Source organism: Amphiura filiformis, chromosome 20 (assembly GCF_039555335.1).
Source record: "Amphiura filiformis chromosome 20, Afil_fr2py, whole genome shotgun sequence".
NCBI lineage: Eukaryota > Metazoa > Echinodermata > Ophiuroidea > Amphilepidida > Amphiuridae > Amphiura > Amphiura filiformis.
In genome coordinates this window covers 34,066,485-34,084,929 of record NC_092647.1, presented here as the reverse complement: position 1 = coordinate 34,084,929, position 18,445 = coordinate 34,066,485, and the positions used below count along the sequence as shown (strand labels likewise).

General features: G+C 37.9%; 1 protein-coding gene across 4 annotated transcripts in view; it reads left to right on the top strand.

Moving 5' to 3' along the window:
- The window catches only part of LOC140142685 (D-beta-hydroxybutyrate dehydrogenase-like), a 46,066-nt gene that overhangs the window by 7,758 nt on the left and 19,863 nt on the right, over positions 1–18,445 (top strand). Inside the window, exons 1-2 of one of the 4 annotated variants that reach the window (XM_072164684.1) lie at positions 13,786–13,802; positions 15,203–15,315. The exons of 1 other annotated variant lie outside the window; for it this stretch is intronic. The gene's annotated coding sequence lies outside the window, so the exon portion shown is untranslated. Of the gene's footprint in view, positions 1–13,730; positions 13,803–15,202; positions 15,316–18,445 lie in introns of those variants that run through there. 2 more of the 4 variants (XM_072164683.1, XM_072164685.1) reach the window with 2 other exon arrangements.

The window sequence follows — 18,445 nt, the reverse complement described above, 5'->3', positions numbered from 1 at the left end:
AGTTATCCAATGTATATGTGGTATTTTTTTTATTTGGGGTCAAAGGTCATTAAGGGGTCACTTCCGGTATAAAACGAAATACCTTTAAAATGCATCTTCTCCCAAAAATTACGTAGGACAGTGACACCACTTGCACACATGCATTGTTATTACCCAGTGCCAATGTGGTGTACACAGATTTGGGGTCAAAGGTCATTAAGGGGTCACTTCCGGTATAAAGCGAAATATTTTCAAAAAAATTTATTAGCTAAGAAAAACATAGGAGAGTGATGGTATGTTCACACATGAATTGTGTTTTCCCAATGTATATATGGTATTTTTTTATATGGGGTCATAGGTCATTAAGGGGTCATTTCCGGTTTGAGACAAAAAAACTTTCAAAATGCCCCTTCTGCCACAAATAACATGGCAAAGTGGTGCCACGTACACACATACATTGACATTTGCCAATGTCTATGGGGTTTTCATATATTTTGTGGTCAAATGTCATTAAGGGGTAACAACACGGCTGTGTTCGTGGTCTTAGACCACAGCTAAGTCTAGTTTTACACAGCCGTGACGTTAGTCACGGCTGTGTCTTTTTTCTTACAGGTTCTTCTTCTTCTTTCTTTCTTCTTTCTGTCAACCATTACATTTGCTCTAGCACTCACATGCTTACATCGATTTTGACCTAACTTGGTCACAATGATCATTGACCGTGCCCCTACATGTCACATGAAACTCGTGGGGTCAAAGGTCACACAGGGGTCACAGGGGTCAAAAACGTGATTTCAACTCAAAATGCATCTTCTCCTACAAATTACGTAGGACAGTGACGCCACTTGCACACATGCATTGTAATTACCCAGTGTCTATGTGGTGTACACAGATTTGGGGTCAAAGGTCATTAAGGGGTCACTTCCGGTGTAAAACGAAAAACATACAAAAATTTTTATTAGCTAAGTAAAACATAGCACAGTAACGGTATGTTCACATATGATCTGCAGTCACACAATGTATATGTGGTATTTTTTTTATTTGGGGTCAAAGTTCATTAAGGGGTCACTTCCGGTATAAAAAGAAATCCCTTTAAAATGCATCTTCTTCCACAAATTATGTGGGACAGAGACGCCACTTGCACACATGCATTGTTATTACCCAGTGTATATGGGGTGTACACAGATTTGGGGTCAAATGTCATTGAGGTGGCGCTTCCGGTATAAAACGAAATACGTGCAACGATTTGGTTAGGTGTGTAGAACATGTGGGACTACGGGTAAGTTCAAACATGATCTGCAGTCACCCAATGTATATGTGGTATTTTTTTTATTTGGGGTCAAATCCATTAAGGGGTCACTTCCGGTACAAAACGAAATACCTTTAAAATGCATCTTCTTCCACAGATTCTGTAGGACAGTGACGCCACTTGTACACATGCATTGTTATTACCCAGTGTCTATGGGGTGTACACAGATTTGGGGTCAAAGGTCATTAAGGGGTCACTTCCGGTATAAAACGAAAAACTTTCAAAAATTTTTATTTGCTAAGAAAAACATAGGACAGTAACGGTATGTTTACACATTAATTGTGGTTACCCAATTCATATGTGTTATTTTTTTATTTGGGGTCAAATGTCATTAAGGGGTCACTTCCGGTCTGAGACGAAAACCTTCAAAATGCCCCTTCTGCCACAAGTAACATGGCAAAGTGATGCCACGTGCACACATGCGTTGACATTAGCCAACGTCTATGGGCATTTTCATATATTTTGGGGTCAAAGGTCATTAAGGGTAACAACACGGCTGTGTTCGTGGTCTTAGACCACAGCTAAGTCTAGTTCTTCTTTCTTCTTCTGTCAACCATAACATTTGCTCTAGCACTCACATGCTTACATCGATTTTGACCTAACTTGGTCACAATGATCATTGACCATGCCCCTACATGTCACATGAAACTTGTGGGGTCAAAGGTCACGCAGGGGTCACAGGGGTCAAAAACTGATTTCAACTAAAAATGCATCTTTTCCCACAACTTACGTAGGACAGCGACCCTACTTGCACACATGCATTGTTATTACCCAGTGTCTATGTGGTGTACACAGATTTGGGGTCAAAGGTCATTAAGGGGTCACTTCCGGTATAAAACGAACAACCTTCAAAAATTTGTATTAGCTAAGTAAAACATAGCACAGTAACGGTATGTTCACATATGATCTGCAGTCATCCAATGTACATGTGGTATTTTTTTTATTTGGGGTCAAAGCTCATTAAGGGGTCACTTCCGGTATAAAAAGAAATGCCTTTAAAATGCATCTTCTTCCACAAATTATGTGGGACAGAGATGCCACTTGCACACATGCATTGTTATTACTCAGTGTCTATGGGGTGTACACAGATTTGGGGTCAAAGGTCATTAAGGGGTCACTTCCGGTATAAAACGAAATACCTTCAAAATGCTTCTTCTTCTTCTACTAATTACGTTGGACAGTGACGCCACTTGCACACATGCATTGTTATAACACAGTGTCTATATGGTGTACACACATTTGGGGTCAAAGGTCAGTAAGGGTTACTTCCGGTATAAAACGATATACCTTCAAAATATCCCTTCTGCCACAAAAAGCATAGCAAAGTGATGCCACGTGGACATGTGCATTGACATTAACCGATGTCGATGGGGTTTTCATATCTTTTGGGGTCAAAGGTGATTAAGGGGTCACAACACGGCTGTGTTCGTGGTCTTAGACCACAGCTAAGTCTAGTTCTTTCTTTCTTTCTTCTGTCAACCATTACATTTGCTCTAGCACTCACACGCTTACATCGATTTTGACCTAACTTGGTCACAATGATCATTGACCGTGCCCCTACATGTCACATAAAACTTGTGGGGGTCAAAGGTCACGCAGAGGTCATAAGGGTCAAAAACGTGATTTCAACTAAAAATGCATCTTCTCCCACAACTTACGTATGACAGTGACGCCACTTGCACACATGAATTGTTATTACCCAGTGTCTATGTGTTGTACACAGATTTGGGGTCAAAGGTCATTAAGGGGTCACTTCCGGTATAAAACGAAATACATTCAAAAAATTTTATTAGCTAAGTAAAACATGGGACAGTAACGGTATGTTCACATATGATCTTCAGTCACCCAATGTATATGTGGTATTTTTTTATTTGAGGTCAAATCTCATTAAGGGGTCACTTCCGGTATAAAAAGAAATACCTTTAAAATGCATCTTCTTCCACAGATTATGTAGGACAGTGACGCAACTTGCGCACATGCATTGTTATTACCCAGTGTCTATGGGGTGTACACAGATTTGGGGTCAAAGGTCATTAAGGGGTCACTTCCGGTATAAATCGAAATATCTGCAAAATTTTTTATTAGCTAAGAAAAACAAAGGAGAGTGATGGTATGTTCACACATGAATTGTGTTTACCCAATGTATATATGGTATTCTTTTATTTGGGGTCAAAGGTCATTAAGGGTTCATTTCCGGTATAAAACGAAATACCTTTAAAATGCATCTTATCCCACAAATAACGTAGGACAGTGATGCCACTTGCACACATGCATTGTTATTACCCAGTGTCTATGGGGTGTACACAGATTGGGGTCAAAGGTCATTAAGGGGTCACTTCCGGTATAAAACGAAATAACTTTAAAAAACTTTATCAGCCAAGAAAAATATAGCACAGAGACGGTACATTCACACATGAATTGATGTTACTCAGTGTATACGTGGTATTTTTTATTTGGGGTAAAAGGTCATTAAGGGGTCACTTCCGGTCTGAGACAAAAAACCTTCAAAATGCCCCGTCTGCCAAAAATAACATGGTAAAGTTATGCCACGTGCACACATACATTGACATTACCCAATGTCTATGGGGTTTTCATATATTTTGGGGTCAAAGGTCATTAAGGGGTCACAACACGGCTGTGTTCGTGGTCTTAGACCACAGCTAATTACACAGCCGTGACGTTAGTCACGGCTGTGTCTTTTTTCTTACAGGTTCTTCTTTCTTTCTTTCTTCTTTCTTCTTTCTTCTTTCTGTCAACCATTACATTTGCTCTAGCACTCACATGCTTACATAGATTTTGACCTAACTTGGTCACAATGATCATTGACCGTGCCCCTACATGTCACATGAAACTTGTGGGGTCAAAGGTCACACAGGGGTCATAGGGGTCAAAAACGTGATTTCGACTCAAAATGCATCTTCTCCTACAAATTACGTAGAACAGTGACGCCACTTGCACACATGCATTGTAATTACCAAGTGTCTATAAGGTGTACACAGATTTGGGGTCAAAGGTCATTAAGGGGTCACTTCCGGTATAAAACGGAATACCTTCAAAATGTTTTATTATCTAAGGAAAACATAGGACAATAATGGTATGTTCACATATGAGTTGCAGTTATCCAATGTATATGTGGTATTTTTTTTAATTTGGGGTCAAAGGTCATTAAGGGGTCATTTCCGGTATAAAACGAAATACCTTTAAAATGCATCTTCTCCCACAAATTACGTAGGACAGTGACACCACTTGCACACATGCATTGTTATTACCCAGTGTCAATGTGGTGTACACAGATTTGGGGTCATAGGTCATTAAGGGGTCACTTCCGGTTTGAGACAAAAAACTTTCAAAATGCCCCTTCTGCCACAAATAACATGGCAAAGTGATGCCACGTACACACATACATTGACATTAGCCAATGTCTATGGGGTTTTCATATATTTTGTGGTCAAATGTCATTAAGGGGTAACAACACGGCTGTGTTCGTGGTCTTAGACCACAGCTAAGTCTAGTTCTTCTTTCTTTCTTCTGTCAACCATTACATTTGCTCTAGCACTCACATGCTTACATCGATTTTGACCTAACTTGGTCACAATGATTATTGACCGTGCCCCTACATGTCACATGAAACTCGTGGGGTCAAAGGTTACACAGAGGTCAAAGAAAAAAAAAACGTGATTTTAACTAAAAATGCATCTTCTCCCACAGCTTACGTAGGACAGCGGCCCCACTTGCACACATGCATTGTTATTACCCAGTGTCTATGTGGTGTACACAGATTTGGGGTCAAAGGTCATTAAGGGGTCACTTCCGGTATAAAACGAAAAACCTTCACAAATTTGTATTAGCTAAGTAAAACATAGCACAGTAACGGTATGTTCACATATGATCTGCAGTCACCCAATGTATATGTGGTATTTTTTTTTTTATTTGGGGTCAAAGCTCATTAAGGGGTCACTTCCGGTATAAAAAGAAATACCTTTAAAATGCATCTTCTTCAACAAATTATGTGGGACAGAGACGCCACTTGCACACATGCATTGTTATTACCCAGTGTATATGGGGTGTACACAGATTTGGGGTCAAAGGTCATTAAGGGGTCACTTCCGGTATAAAACGAAATACTTTCAAAAAATTTTATTAGCTAAGTAAAACATGGGACAGTAACGGTATGTTCACACATGATCTGCAGTCACCCAATGTGTATGTGGTATTTTTTTTATTTGGGGTCAAATCCCATTAAGGGGTCACTTCCGGTATAAAACGAAATACCTTTAAAATGCATCTTCTTCCACAGATTCTGTAGGACAGTGACGCCACTTGTACACATGCATTGTTATTACCCAGTGTCTATGGGGTGTACACAGATTTGTGGTCAAAGGTCATTAAGGGGTCACTTCCGGTATAAAACGAAAAACTTTCAAAAATTTTTATTTGCTAAGAAAAACATAGGACAGTAACGGTATGTTTACACATTAATTGTGGTTACCCAATTCATATGTGTTATTTTTTTATTTGGGGTCAAATGTCGTTAAGGGGTCACTTCCGGTCTGAGACGAAAAACCTTCAAAATGCCCCTTCTGCCACAAGTAACATGGCAAAGTGATGCCACGTGCACACATGCGTTGACATTAGCCAACGTCTATGGGCGTTTTCATATATTTTGGGGTCAAAGGTCATTAAGGGGTAACAACACGGCTGTGTTCGTGGTCTTAGACCACAGCTAAGTCTAGTTTGATTTCTTACAAAAGAAACACAAAGGCGAATCTGTTCTACCAATTTTATAAAGGAAATTATTTGTGCAGATAGTTCTATGAAAAACTTTAAAGTAAAATGCCCTGAGGTGTGTTTCGATGGTACATTTAAAATTATTTTCATGAATGGATGTCCAGTCAATTTCCTCTTCAACTCCCAAAGTGTCAATCCAATAAACCTCTGTATTTTCTGGTCTATCCTGAGTCTTTAAAATGTTGTATGCAAATTTTGTCACTTTATTTGTTTCAAACAAAGTTTCCACAATTTTATCAAAATGTTCACATCAACATTCATGGGATTTTCAAACCATTCAATCAGAGTTCCATTCATGAGGGAATTGTATTTCCGTCTATCTCTAATTGGAATTTCATACTCAATGACAAGATCCTCAAAAGTCTTAACTAAATTGTAACCTCTATTAAGATCAGAAAGAGTAGAAATACCAAGATTACTCCACTCGGGATAAAAGAAAACTGTTTTGTTTTCAGCCGGACATTTTGTTCCACCAGATTGGATCCTGCAAGTGGTAATTTCCATAACCCATATTTTCCTTTACTTTGTCTCTATACAGATACCAATTCTTTATGGTTTCCGCAAGCTGTGAATTTTTCAAGGAATTCAAAACACAGTTAGGGGCATTAGTTTTGAACAAAATTGAAGTGTCATGGTTGAAATGAGAAAGAACATTAACCTCCAAAAATTTCCAAGTGCTAACAAAATTAGTGTCTAATAAATGTTTTATCCAAACCATTTTCTGTGCTTGGGAAAAGGCAACAATGTCAGTCATACGAAGACCGGCATCGGAATAATCATTACAGAAAAACTTCCGCTTCACACGGTCATTACCCCCATTCCAAATAAACTTGAAAAAAATAGTGTTTAATTTTTTTAAAAAGATTTTGGGGATTGAAATACAAAGCACTGAAAATAAATACAGAAGTTGTGGTAACAAAAGGCTTTTAATTACAGTTATCTTTCCAATCAACGACAAATTTCTAGAACGCCAACAATTAAGGATTTGCTGAATCTGAATCAATTTTGGGACAAAATTGAGTTCATAGAGAGACTTAGTGTTCAATGAAAATTGAACACCGAGAGCTTTAAAAGTATTTTCTTGCCACACCAGCCCGTCATCCTGAAAGGGTTTGAAAGGGTTTCCTTTTAGATTACCAATATGAATAGCCTCGGACTTACTCATGTTTAGCTTACAACCAGATAACCTAGCAAATTTATTTAATATATTAAAAAGGTTCTGAAAAGATTCCAAATCACCATGTAAAAAACAGGTAGTATCGTCAGCTAAAAGACTGACTTTTTTCTCAATGTTGCCAATCTTAATACCTTTAATTTGCTCATTATTTCTTATTGAAACTGCCAAGACCTCAATCGCGCAAAGAAATAAAAGTGGTGAAATAGGGCAACCCTGAAAAATACCACGTTCCATAGTGATTAATTCAGATAGAAAACCATTGTTAATAACATAACTCTTCCTATCACTATAAAAGGTTTTCATCCAGCGAATAAAATTTTCACCAAAGTTGAAAGACTCCAGGACCCGAAATAAATAGTTATGTTCCACACTATCGAACGCTTTTTCCATATCAAGTAAAATAATGGAGCCTGAAATATCATTAGAATCACAATATTCAATAAGATCAATAATTGTACGGATATTGTTGCCAATATTTCTCCCTTTCATGAAGCCGGATTGGTCTTCATGAATTATATCCTGCAAAAATAATTTAAGACGATTGGCCATAACTTTAGCAATAATTTTGTAATCTGTGGTGAGAAGAGAAATCGGCCGGTGATTTTTAACCAAAAGGGGTCTTTATCTTTTTAGGAAGCAGAGTAACTACACCATTTCTTTGAGAAACAGACAAAGAACCATTTTCAAAAGAATAAAGGTATGAATTCATAAGCATATCTGAGATATCATTGAAAAAAACAATATAGAATTCAACTGGCAAGCCATCCAGACCAGGAGACTTATTCTGATTCATAGCTTTCAAGGTCGATAAAATCTCAGATTTGGTGATTGGTTTATTAAGGGTGGTTTTACTGTTTTCAGATAAATTTGGAAGATTGATTTCATTCAAAAAAGGAGCAATGTCCTTTTTAATGTCGGGAGTCATCTGGGATGAGTATAAGGATTCATAAAAAGAATGAAGTTCTTTGAGAATATCTTTATGGTCTGAGATAATAGAGCCATTATCTTTTTTAAGAAGGTGAATGTTTTTCTTTTCATATGAACGCTTCTCCAGGTTGCAAAAATATTTTGAACTTTTCTCTCCAAATTCTGCCCACTTGATGCGAGACCTGACTATCAAACCAGCAGTTTCTTGATCCAAAATTGAATTAAATTTTTCCTCCAAAGAGCTCAATGTTGTAAGTAAATCTGAGAGTGGGTTCTCGACATCACCACTGCAGTGATTTGATATTTTCAGTTTGGTTTCATCAATTTCAATTTGAAGATCATTTTAATCTTATCTTTCTCCTTCTTTTTTCTACTACAGTACTGGATACAATGACCTGTTATAGTGCATTTAAAGGCATCCCACATAACATGGGGATTACAAGATGCATTACTATGAATATTCTTATAATCAGTAATTTTATCCTTAATAAAGGAAACAAAGTCTGCATCATGTCTTAAATAATGGCAATTTAACTTCCAGTAACCTCTGCCTCGAGGAGGCTCATTAGTAGAAATTTTACATTTTACAATAGAATGATCAGATTTAACACCACTAATGATACCAGAATCGGAAATATTATCAGCTAAATCAGTGGAAACAAATATATAATCTAATCTTGAAAGAGCAGGAGGGGTTTTCTGATGTCTAGTAAAAACCCGTAAATCAGGGTGTTCATTTCTCCACACATCCAAAAGATTAAATTCTTCAATGAGTGAAATCACAGCGTTACGAGAATTGATATTAGAATGGGAAGGGCGTGAGCCTTGATAGTCCAAAGAGCTTAAGGCAATATTCAAGTCACCAGCAATTAATAAATGAGAAGAATTAATATTGTCAAGTCTGGCGAACACATCAAAAAAGAAGTCGGGATCATCTTTGTTTGGAGCATAGATATTGAGCAAGATTAAATGAAAATCGTCAATAATAACATCCAAAATCAAAAATCTCCCTCCTGGGTCAGAAAAGACAGAATTAACAGTGATTTTATGATTTGATTTGATCAGAATACCAACCCCTCTACTATTGGAGGCAAAACTAGAGAACCAACAGTGACCACCCCATTGAGATGCCCAAAATTTTTCATCAGCTACAGCGGAGTGAGTTTCCTGTAAAAATATTATATCGTCTTTCTTTTTGTGAAAAAAGGAAAAAATTGATTTGCGCTTAAAGTTATCTTGGAGCCCTCTACAGTTAAACGAGGAGAAATTAAGAACCATATTTTAAAGCGAAAAAAAAGTCACTCTCCTGAAAATCTGTAAGAAAATTACTTGTAAATTGGAAGCACAATTTAGCGTGCCTGATCATGAAAAAGGTTATAAAAATCATTATTGGGATTAGGACAATCCATGCTGAACACTAAAAAAACCTGCAAGGAAATATACATGTTATGTGCATCATTATTGAAACAGAATATCATACATTTACATTTATCATCATGGTGTGCCCAACACTCACAAACAAACACAGATGGAACGACCAAGACAAAAAACACAGACAAAACAAAAACAACAGTAAACATGAAAAACTTCATCAGTGAAAACCAGCAAAAGGTCAGAACCTCAGAGATTGGGAAACAGTTCTGACTGGCAGGCAAACGGACATAAACCGGCTGCCAATTTATGGGCGCCCCACAAACAAAAACATTCATTTAAAAGAGCTGGATATCTGATATCCAGCATTACTACATGAATAATGATAACACATGTACCGTACACACCTGTACTGTACAAAGTTCTTGATAACGGTCTGGAATAATACCAATGATTGATGACATAAAAATTACAATGCAATATGAAAGTTCAAGAAAGCCTAAACAATGCAAACTGGAATTACAATGTAGGCCATTATACATGTAAACAAACAAGAATCTGAAAGTAGCCCAGAGACTTTTTTCTGGGTTCATTGTGAATGGTCACCTTTCAAACATCCTAATAAAATTATAGAGTCAAATGTTGCAAAACACAGCATTCAATTTACTGGGGAAAAATGTGAACTCATTTCGTGAGTGAAAAACAACAACATTTTTCAAATGGCCACATTTCAAACAACATTATCAAAAACAGTTTTTGTTGTTGTCAAAGCTATGATAATGTTTCCCTACAGAAATATTTCAGTCCACTTCAACAATGGGAAAAATATATGAAAACAGTTGAGTTGACCACACAAAAAGGTGGCGTACAGTTTTTTTTTTTTCATTTCCAAAGTACGGAACCTCATTTCCAAAGTGAAATGAAAAAACCTCAATTATTTAAAAATAATTACGTCTTTTCCCAAAATGCGAAAATACTAGATCAGGTGGAATAATCAAAATTTTAATGAGTCTAAAAATGATAAACAGTGCAGTGAAAGCTTAAAGTCCAGCAAAAGAATTCAGTCTGACTGTCCACCTGTATCTGGCCTCTTGTAGTCCTTGACAACTCCATTGTCCACAAACTTGAGAATTGCTGGGAACTTGAAGAAGGGGCGTTTTCCATCTTCACGTAACTTCTTCAATGCTGGCAAAAAGATCCTTACGTTGGCTCTGTACACGTCTGCTCAGATCCTCGGAGACAAAGATTTTGCTGTTCTGAAACTTCTTATTTTTGAAGACAGCAATGGCAGCTTTACGAATCTGATCTTTGGTTTTCCAGTTTGAGAAACAGGCATGAATTGGACGGGGCTTTTGATTTGGGCGTACTGGCCCAGAATGTATTGGAGTACGATGGGCTCTTTGAATACCAAGATCAATATCCTTAACACCAACGAACTCACCAATGAATCTTGCAAGAAAGTTAGTACAGTCAGACGGATCTGGTTCTGCCCCCTCAGGGACGTTGAAGAATACAAGATTATTTCGACGGGATCGGTTCTCCAAATCGTCGATTTTGTCAAGAATGTTGTTCAGTTTTTTTTCCATGTCCTTTATCTTTAGGTCACATTCTTCTTTCACATCTCTAATTTCGGCCCTAGTAGTAGCGATAAAGTCATCAAACCTCTTCTCAAAACACTGAAACCACACTGGTGCGATGTTATCATTGTCATGATTGTTATCATGGCCGCTGCCATCTTTGACCGTCACTGAACCGCCGGAAGCACCATTGTCACCTGGGATATCCATGTCTTCATTTGTAAGCTTATCAACATCACACACCGACACCGCCTGGCTAATAATTATTTGGTGCAGAAGGGACACTAAAATGAATACACGGGATCGATACACGTGAATTGCTATGCACGATTTTGATATCAGACGAAAATCTTCTGATACCGGGTTAGAAAATGATGAATATCTCCCGTCATGATTTTTTTTTCTCAAGAAACCAGATTTGGTCTCATAAACTTGGAAATACGTGTTGAACAGATATGATAGTCGCTAGAATGCGCTTTGAAAATTGGCCGTGCGCTTTGAACTCAAAATTTGACCATTTTATATTGCGTTGGTCCTGTTATGGACTACAGCGTGCAGCGTGTAGTACAGCTGCACTCACTGTAGGCAGTATAAAAGTCGATGACCATTGACCTCAATGTGGTATACAAGCTTAATCACGCACAACCAAGATCGATTACCCGGCTATTGTGAGTAGCCTTAGTTATGTCCCTCGACTAATTATTAGTTTAAAAGAGCTTTAAAGGTTTGAACCAAATGGCTAATCGTGGCTGTGGATTTAACCTACCATGGCGATTCCTGCCATGAAGATATAGGGTCGAAGACACTGTGCATCATTGGAGTAGCTCAAAGTTTTCTTATGTTTATTCTGTCTGGAATCTTTCGTAGGTGTATTGGCTGGTCTCTTGGCCTTCCCTGTTTTGGAAGGAACACTCATGTTGAAGAAGAACTAGAACAAACCCCTCCAAACGGCAAAAAAAAGTAATTCATACTGCAGTTACTGTCCGTTTTCCTATACACAATACACAGTGCTCTTTCCCATTGACGCGTGACCCCTACAAATAGCCCTACGTTAACAGTATGGGGATATGACTAGTTAACGTCGCTGTGTGAAAAATAACCGGCCAATATAAAAAGTACTCTTCTAAAGTTCTAGAAAATATAGTTTTTAACATGTCCTAAATTTTTAGCTAATTTAGATGTTTGGAAATATTCGTACTTTGGTGTTTTAGTTAATGTTATAGGTAATAGTACATTGCCTAGTTAACGTCGCTGTGTGAAAAATAACCGGCCAATATTAAAAGTACTCTTCTAAAATTCTAGACAATATAGTTTTGTAACATGTCCTAAATTTTTAGCTAATTTAGGTGTATGGAGAGGGTCGTACTTTTGTGTTTTAGAAAGGACATGTAAACGACAGGTAACACCAAAAATATGAAGAAATTATTTCCAAACCGTGTTAAGTCAAAAATCATTATGTTGCTCATTTTCAAGAATGCTGGTTTACAAAAAGCACGCCATTGTCTGATTTCGTGAACAAAGCCACACATAACATTGTTTCCTTTCGTTTCCTTTATAATCGGTTACCCAACTGAAGCTATGAATACCAGCTTTATTGCGATATCGCACATGAAAACAGTCACTTGTGCACAACCAGAGAAGATCCGATTTAATCAGTTGAGCTGTTTCAATGAGTGTTATCTTGGTTTAATAGCTTTTAATGGGGTTAAGTCCTGCAAAGGTCGAGATGAATTCTACTGTAGACATGACTGCATCATGTTGTTTGCGGAGCGCCCACCGAAACGTGGCCGCTATTCAATGCTCATCACGTGACCTCGTGTAGAAAGAGGAATTGGTTTTGGGCGCTGTGAATTGGTTTTGGGCGCTGTGTATTTAGAATCGGGGGGGTGAAGGACTATGGCATATTTTGATAGGCTATTATGTTATTATGTAGGCCTATCGTTCCATTATCCAGGCCGGACCGAACTGAGACTGTTGGACAGTCTATTTTTACTTAGCCTTCATTCCAAACTTTTTTTCCCATTTTAATGCACCAGGTATGGCGGGGGGGGGCAAGATTGACTGAATTTTGACGTCGTCATTGGTTTAACACTTAAACACGTAAATGTCTCAAATAATTCCAAAAGTATAAGTTATCAAGCATTATTTTATCAGTCTAAATCCGTTGAGGTTCGACAGTGAATCTCATTGCAAGTACTGTTTAAATTTTTTTTTTTTCGTATGAATAGCGCACACTATGTTATGATATATATACTAAAAATATCCCCCATGTGAACAAGTACGTATACGTGGTGTAAATGTAAGTATCTTAGCCTGCCAAGCAAATGGTCCTAGTTCGATTCCCACCTCCGGCGATAATAATTTGTTTCTTCACATTCATTTTTGTAGTGAATGGAAACACTTGTTGTTAATTCTTCAGTCAGATATGGTTGAATTTGATTTAGTGGTTTGATCTCTGTAATTGTAAGAAATTGTACAGATCACCAGTTTTACTTTGAACTTGTCCCTGAACTTGAAACAGTACGAAATGATTATCTTTTGTACTGTGGTGGTATTATTTGGGGCGGAAAATCCATTCAATCATATTCTTATTGTGCTACGCGTAGTGTGTATAACATTGGAGCCATACGAGAAAAAAAACATTAGTTGCTGCAAGTTTTTGTCTGTCGTAAAGCAGGTAAGATTTTCATTAATTTATCTTTGATCTCTAAAATGGGTGATATTTTAGCCATTATATGAGGCCAATATGAGAACCTAACCGGGGGACAAAATTAATACACAAAGGCAAAAATTGTTTAAAAACAGTGATTCATTACACCTACAGCATGGCAGTAAATGTATCGATATCGATACACCTTTGCATAGAAATTATTTTCTGATGCGCGAGAGGCGCGAGAAAATTTCGCATTTTAATGCTAAAATGGGCCAAAAATAGGGTTAACTTGGGTAAAAACAACAACCCCAAAACAAAAAACAAAAACAAGCAAAAACAACAAAAATCAAAAACAGACCAAATGCTCAATCGCAAATGTTCGTAATTTTTTTTTCTCTGCCGCAGTTAGACATAGGCCTAATGGCTCTGATGAACGGTGGTGTGGGGTGAAGGGACCCATCATTGTCATCCACAATATCCTTGGGCCCGGTATAGTAGGGTCCAAATAATTGAACCCTACTATATACTAGGCTCAAGGATGTACTACAATTTATATGAACAACCTAATGGGGTTCAATTGTGCAGTTTTTACCCTGTCAATCTCTCTCCCTCCCATTTTTGTTGCAATAGCCACCACCGTATAGCACTCACGTTGGCAAAATTAATAGAAATAGGCCTAGTAGTCATATTTAGTATTTTGATGACTGCGAGAGCAGAGTAGGGCAAACTCTAGGAGAGGGGAAGGTAAATACATAATACAGGGGCAAAAATGAAAAATGATTGGATTACTGTAAAATACATGTCAAGCTATCAGTCTTTGTCACAAGGATTAAAGAAATGTATAGTTTCTAATATCTACAACTTAAGGTAAGGGGGCTGACGATCTACCAGGGACCATACGGAAGGCACTATTAAGCCGTTCATATTTATTGAATTTGTTGAATGGTATAGAAATATTTTATGCACGGAATTCAATTCTCACTGCACGGATTTTAAATAACACTGCACAAACGTGACAGGAGGCAAATAGCCCCTGCCTCTTTACAACATAACCAAAGAACCACAGGACCTACAAAAGTAAACTGGCCTAAAAAAGAAACTTATAATTTTTCACAAGGTCATATCTTAAAATCCTCTCCATAAAAATGAACAAAAATTGCACACAGGATTACTTCAATACTATACTCTAAACACATGTCAGTAACCAAGCAGTTGTCCAACTGACACAACAGCAAAATGCACTGACATGGAACACCTTCCTGGACCAAAATTCACAGCCCAACGGATTTCATCTATTGCTATGGTAGTTAATCCGATTATGACGTCACTTCTACAGCGTATTCGCCAGCGTATGCATAGAGGATGGTCAGTGGCGTTCTAAGTGTGAATGGCATCACTGATTGCATTTCATCTTTGCATTACAGGTCCATCTTTTGCATGCCACCCCAATATCTACTCTCTCTGCCAACATCTTAAACCTGTAATTACCACGAGGGTAACAGAAGGCTTGCAGTTGCGAAGATCGAATCTTATTAAGGTAGGAACATGAACTGATGTCGACCCATTTCTTTTCCTTTACCTTAATTCCCGATTTTGTTTCATTTTTTGTTGGGGGAGGCAATTATCCCCTGCCCCACTCCCACCACTGGGTACGCCACTCCCTCATTTCAAATATTGAGCTATTGTAACGGGACCGAGCTTGCCCCTAATACTTATGTAAACGACTGGTGGAGAAGACTAGCCTTCTAAACATACAAGTGGTAGCGTAGCATCAAAGACTAGAATTCTCCCCCAAGATATGTGGAATCAGTGATGCAAGAAAGGAGTATAGGCTAACAGGTAAAAATGAGACTTGACAATTCTGTTTTATATTTGCTTCTTTTGTTATATCTTGTATTGTTATTTTGCTTTCATATTTGTCTTATCACATATCACATTTCATAAATACAAGTAAAACATTGGTAAATACACAATCTCTGTTGATGATCATGACGATATTTCCTTATTTCTCTCTTTTAAATCCAAATAAATTACCAATAAATGCTGCCGAACAGTACATACTATCTGTTTGAATAATCGAGAAGCATAAAAATACAATTTAATCAAGAATCTCTCATCACATGACATAGTCATAGGCTATGCCAAGGCCTAGTAGGCCGACTACAGAGTACAGTATCCATTTCTGTACACCTATACGAACTTGCCATGCAACAATGAATGCACACAAAATACAGTGCATAATTTTCCATTGGACTTGTGCATGTGTGCGGCAAGTCACTTGCACAATAGGCATAGGCGCTAGGCCAAAACACCGGAGTGCATAACCACCCGGGTGTTGCCACTATTGTGGTAGCCAAGCTGCCCCTAGCTCAATCTGAGCTCCAGAGTAGGGCGTATTTGCTTTGGTTGGCAGTGCTTACCTTCAAACTGAGTGAAGGTTTGGGTGGACTATTGTCCGAGAAAAAAGAGATAGAGAAGCGACACTCTGTACAAACTGCCTATACCATGCTATACAGCAGTTGAAGACATGCAATTCGCAAGCGTCGTCGCCGGCCAAGTCTTACTACGAACGTGTAATGAGAAGATACCATAGAGTCCTACATAGAGATCTGAGGAAGAGACGGTCCGAATTGACCTAGTGACCTATAATTTATTAGAGAATCACATTTTTAGAGTATAAGTCCGCCCACCGCTGTCAATCATTCTAATGAACAAATGAAACAAGCTCTGGCATTCTGGCAATGACGTAATCCTAATTATAAATGAGAAAATCACATTGTACATGTAACTGTCTGCTGTACTTCATGTCTTCCAACAAGTGCCGGAGTGTCGCGGCCCTGCTATTGTCCACCAAGCCAGAGAAAATAAAGGTAGAGAAGCGACACTCTCTGCAAACTGCCTATACCGTGCTATACAGCGGTTGAAGACAGGCGTCACGTCCGAATTGACCTACCTTGACCTATAATTTATGAGGAGAATCACATTTTTGTACCGCTCACAAAACAAAGAGTATAAAGTCCGCCCACCGCTGTCTGTGAAGCTGTCAATCATTCTAATGAACAAATGAAACAAGCTCTGGCATTCTGACAATGACGTAATCGTAATTATAAATTAGAGAATCACATTGTACATGTACTGTCTGCTGTACTAGATGTCTTCCAACAAGTGCCGGAGTGTCACGGCCCTGACCAAGCAATCTGATTAATTTGCGTCGTGCACGGCCTTTATATACTTTCCTGAACGCGTTCATGGAACCTTTTGGCGGCTGCGTTCAAAGCGTAAGCTCCGTTACTATGGATATCGCGCAGTCACTCCGCGTCAGGCGCTCAATTTCGAAAAGATTTTGAACATGACGAAATTTAATAACTAGAACTGCTAGTGTTTTTAAATCAGGAATCTGATGATGACCCCTTTTGACCATGTAAAACATAAAAATACTCAAAAATATCTTAAAATTCTACATCCTTAAACAATTACATCTTAAATAATCCAAAGTTTGATCAACAAAAGTCGTTTTAAGGAAATTTACAATTTTAGGAAAAACTTGTTTACGTTCAGACGATTGATGGCCGGGAAGTTTCAAAATGACAAATCTAAAATTCTTTGAAACAACACATGAAAAACCTGAATTTTGTCCTCAATATTTACTCGTAGACGGTATGTAATACCTTATTTTGTTCCTGACAAAATTATTTACACAATATTATAAGATCTCTGTACAACTTCTAGCAGAATAGTGAAATTTTGAAGCCAAATTCGCACGTACGACATGACAAATTTCTCTGCCGTATTTTCAACCCACGGCAAAAACTGACGATCGACAGGTAAACAAATCCAAATATTTACAAAAATATACCTAGTGCAGAGCCATGCAATCATTTTTAAATGTATAATAACTATCAAAAACTACCACGAAAACGTGAGCATCGTGACTTTTCTCTAAATATGAATTTGACAAGAGCTGAATTTTCGTATCTCTGCAATGGACAAACACACAGGAGGTAAGCTTAAAAACAGGCCAAAAATCTGAAATCGCATTTTGGCTCTCCGTTTCACTATTTACTGACATGATTATCGATATCTTTGTTTCTACCCTTTGTTAGAAACTTAAAATTTGTAGCAAGGAGACTCTGTTTTCATTTCAGTTAGTGTTATATAATCGTGTGAAGAAGATAATCACCTGATTTATTTATTTATTTATTTATTACACTTTATCACTGGCACAGAATTACAAGAAATATATAATATTGCACATAAGTTACATCAAAAATTACACAATATTATGAAAGGAACATTTGTTTTAAAAGTCCAGTGAATGGCTGGAGCGAACAGGTGCCAGGCACCTCTAAGACCGCCCCACCAAAACCAAAAAAGAAGGGAAGGAAAAATAAATTAGAGGGGAAAATGCAGGTAAGTTACATTTGCCTGCAATTTGGACAATTACAAAAAGAGGTCCAAGTGCAAACAGAAGTTGCATCAAAGGTACGAGCAAATTTGGACTGGTAAAACTCCAAAACTTGGTGCTTAAATGAAGCAACAGAATTTGTAGATCTGATAATACTAGGGAGCTGGTTCCAAATGGGCACCATACGCTGAAAAAGCCCATCTTGTGGCACTCAGTTTTAGAAAGCTGATTTACCAGCAACAAAGGATCAGAGGAAAATCTG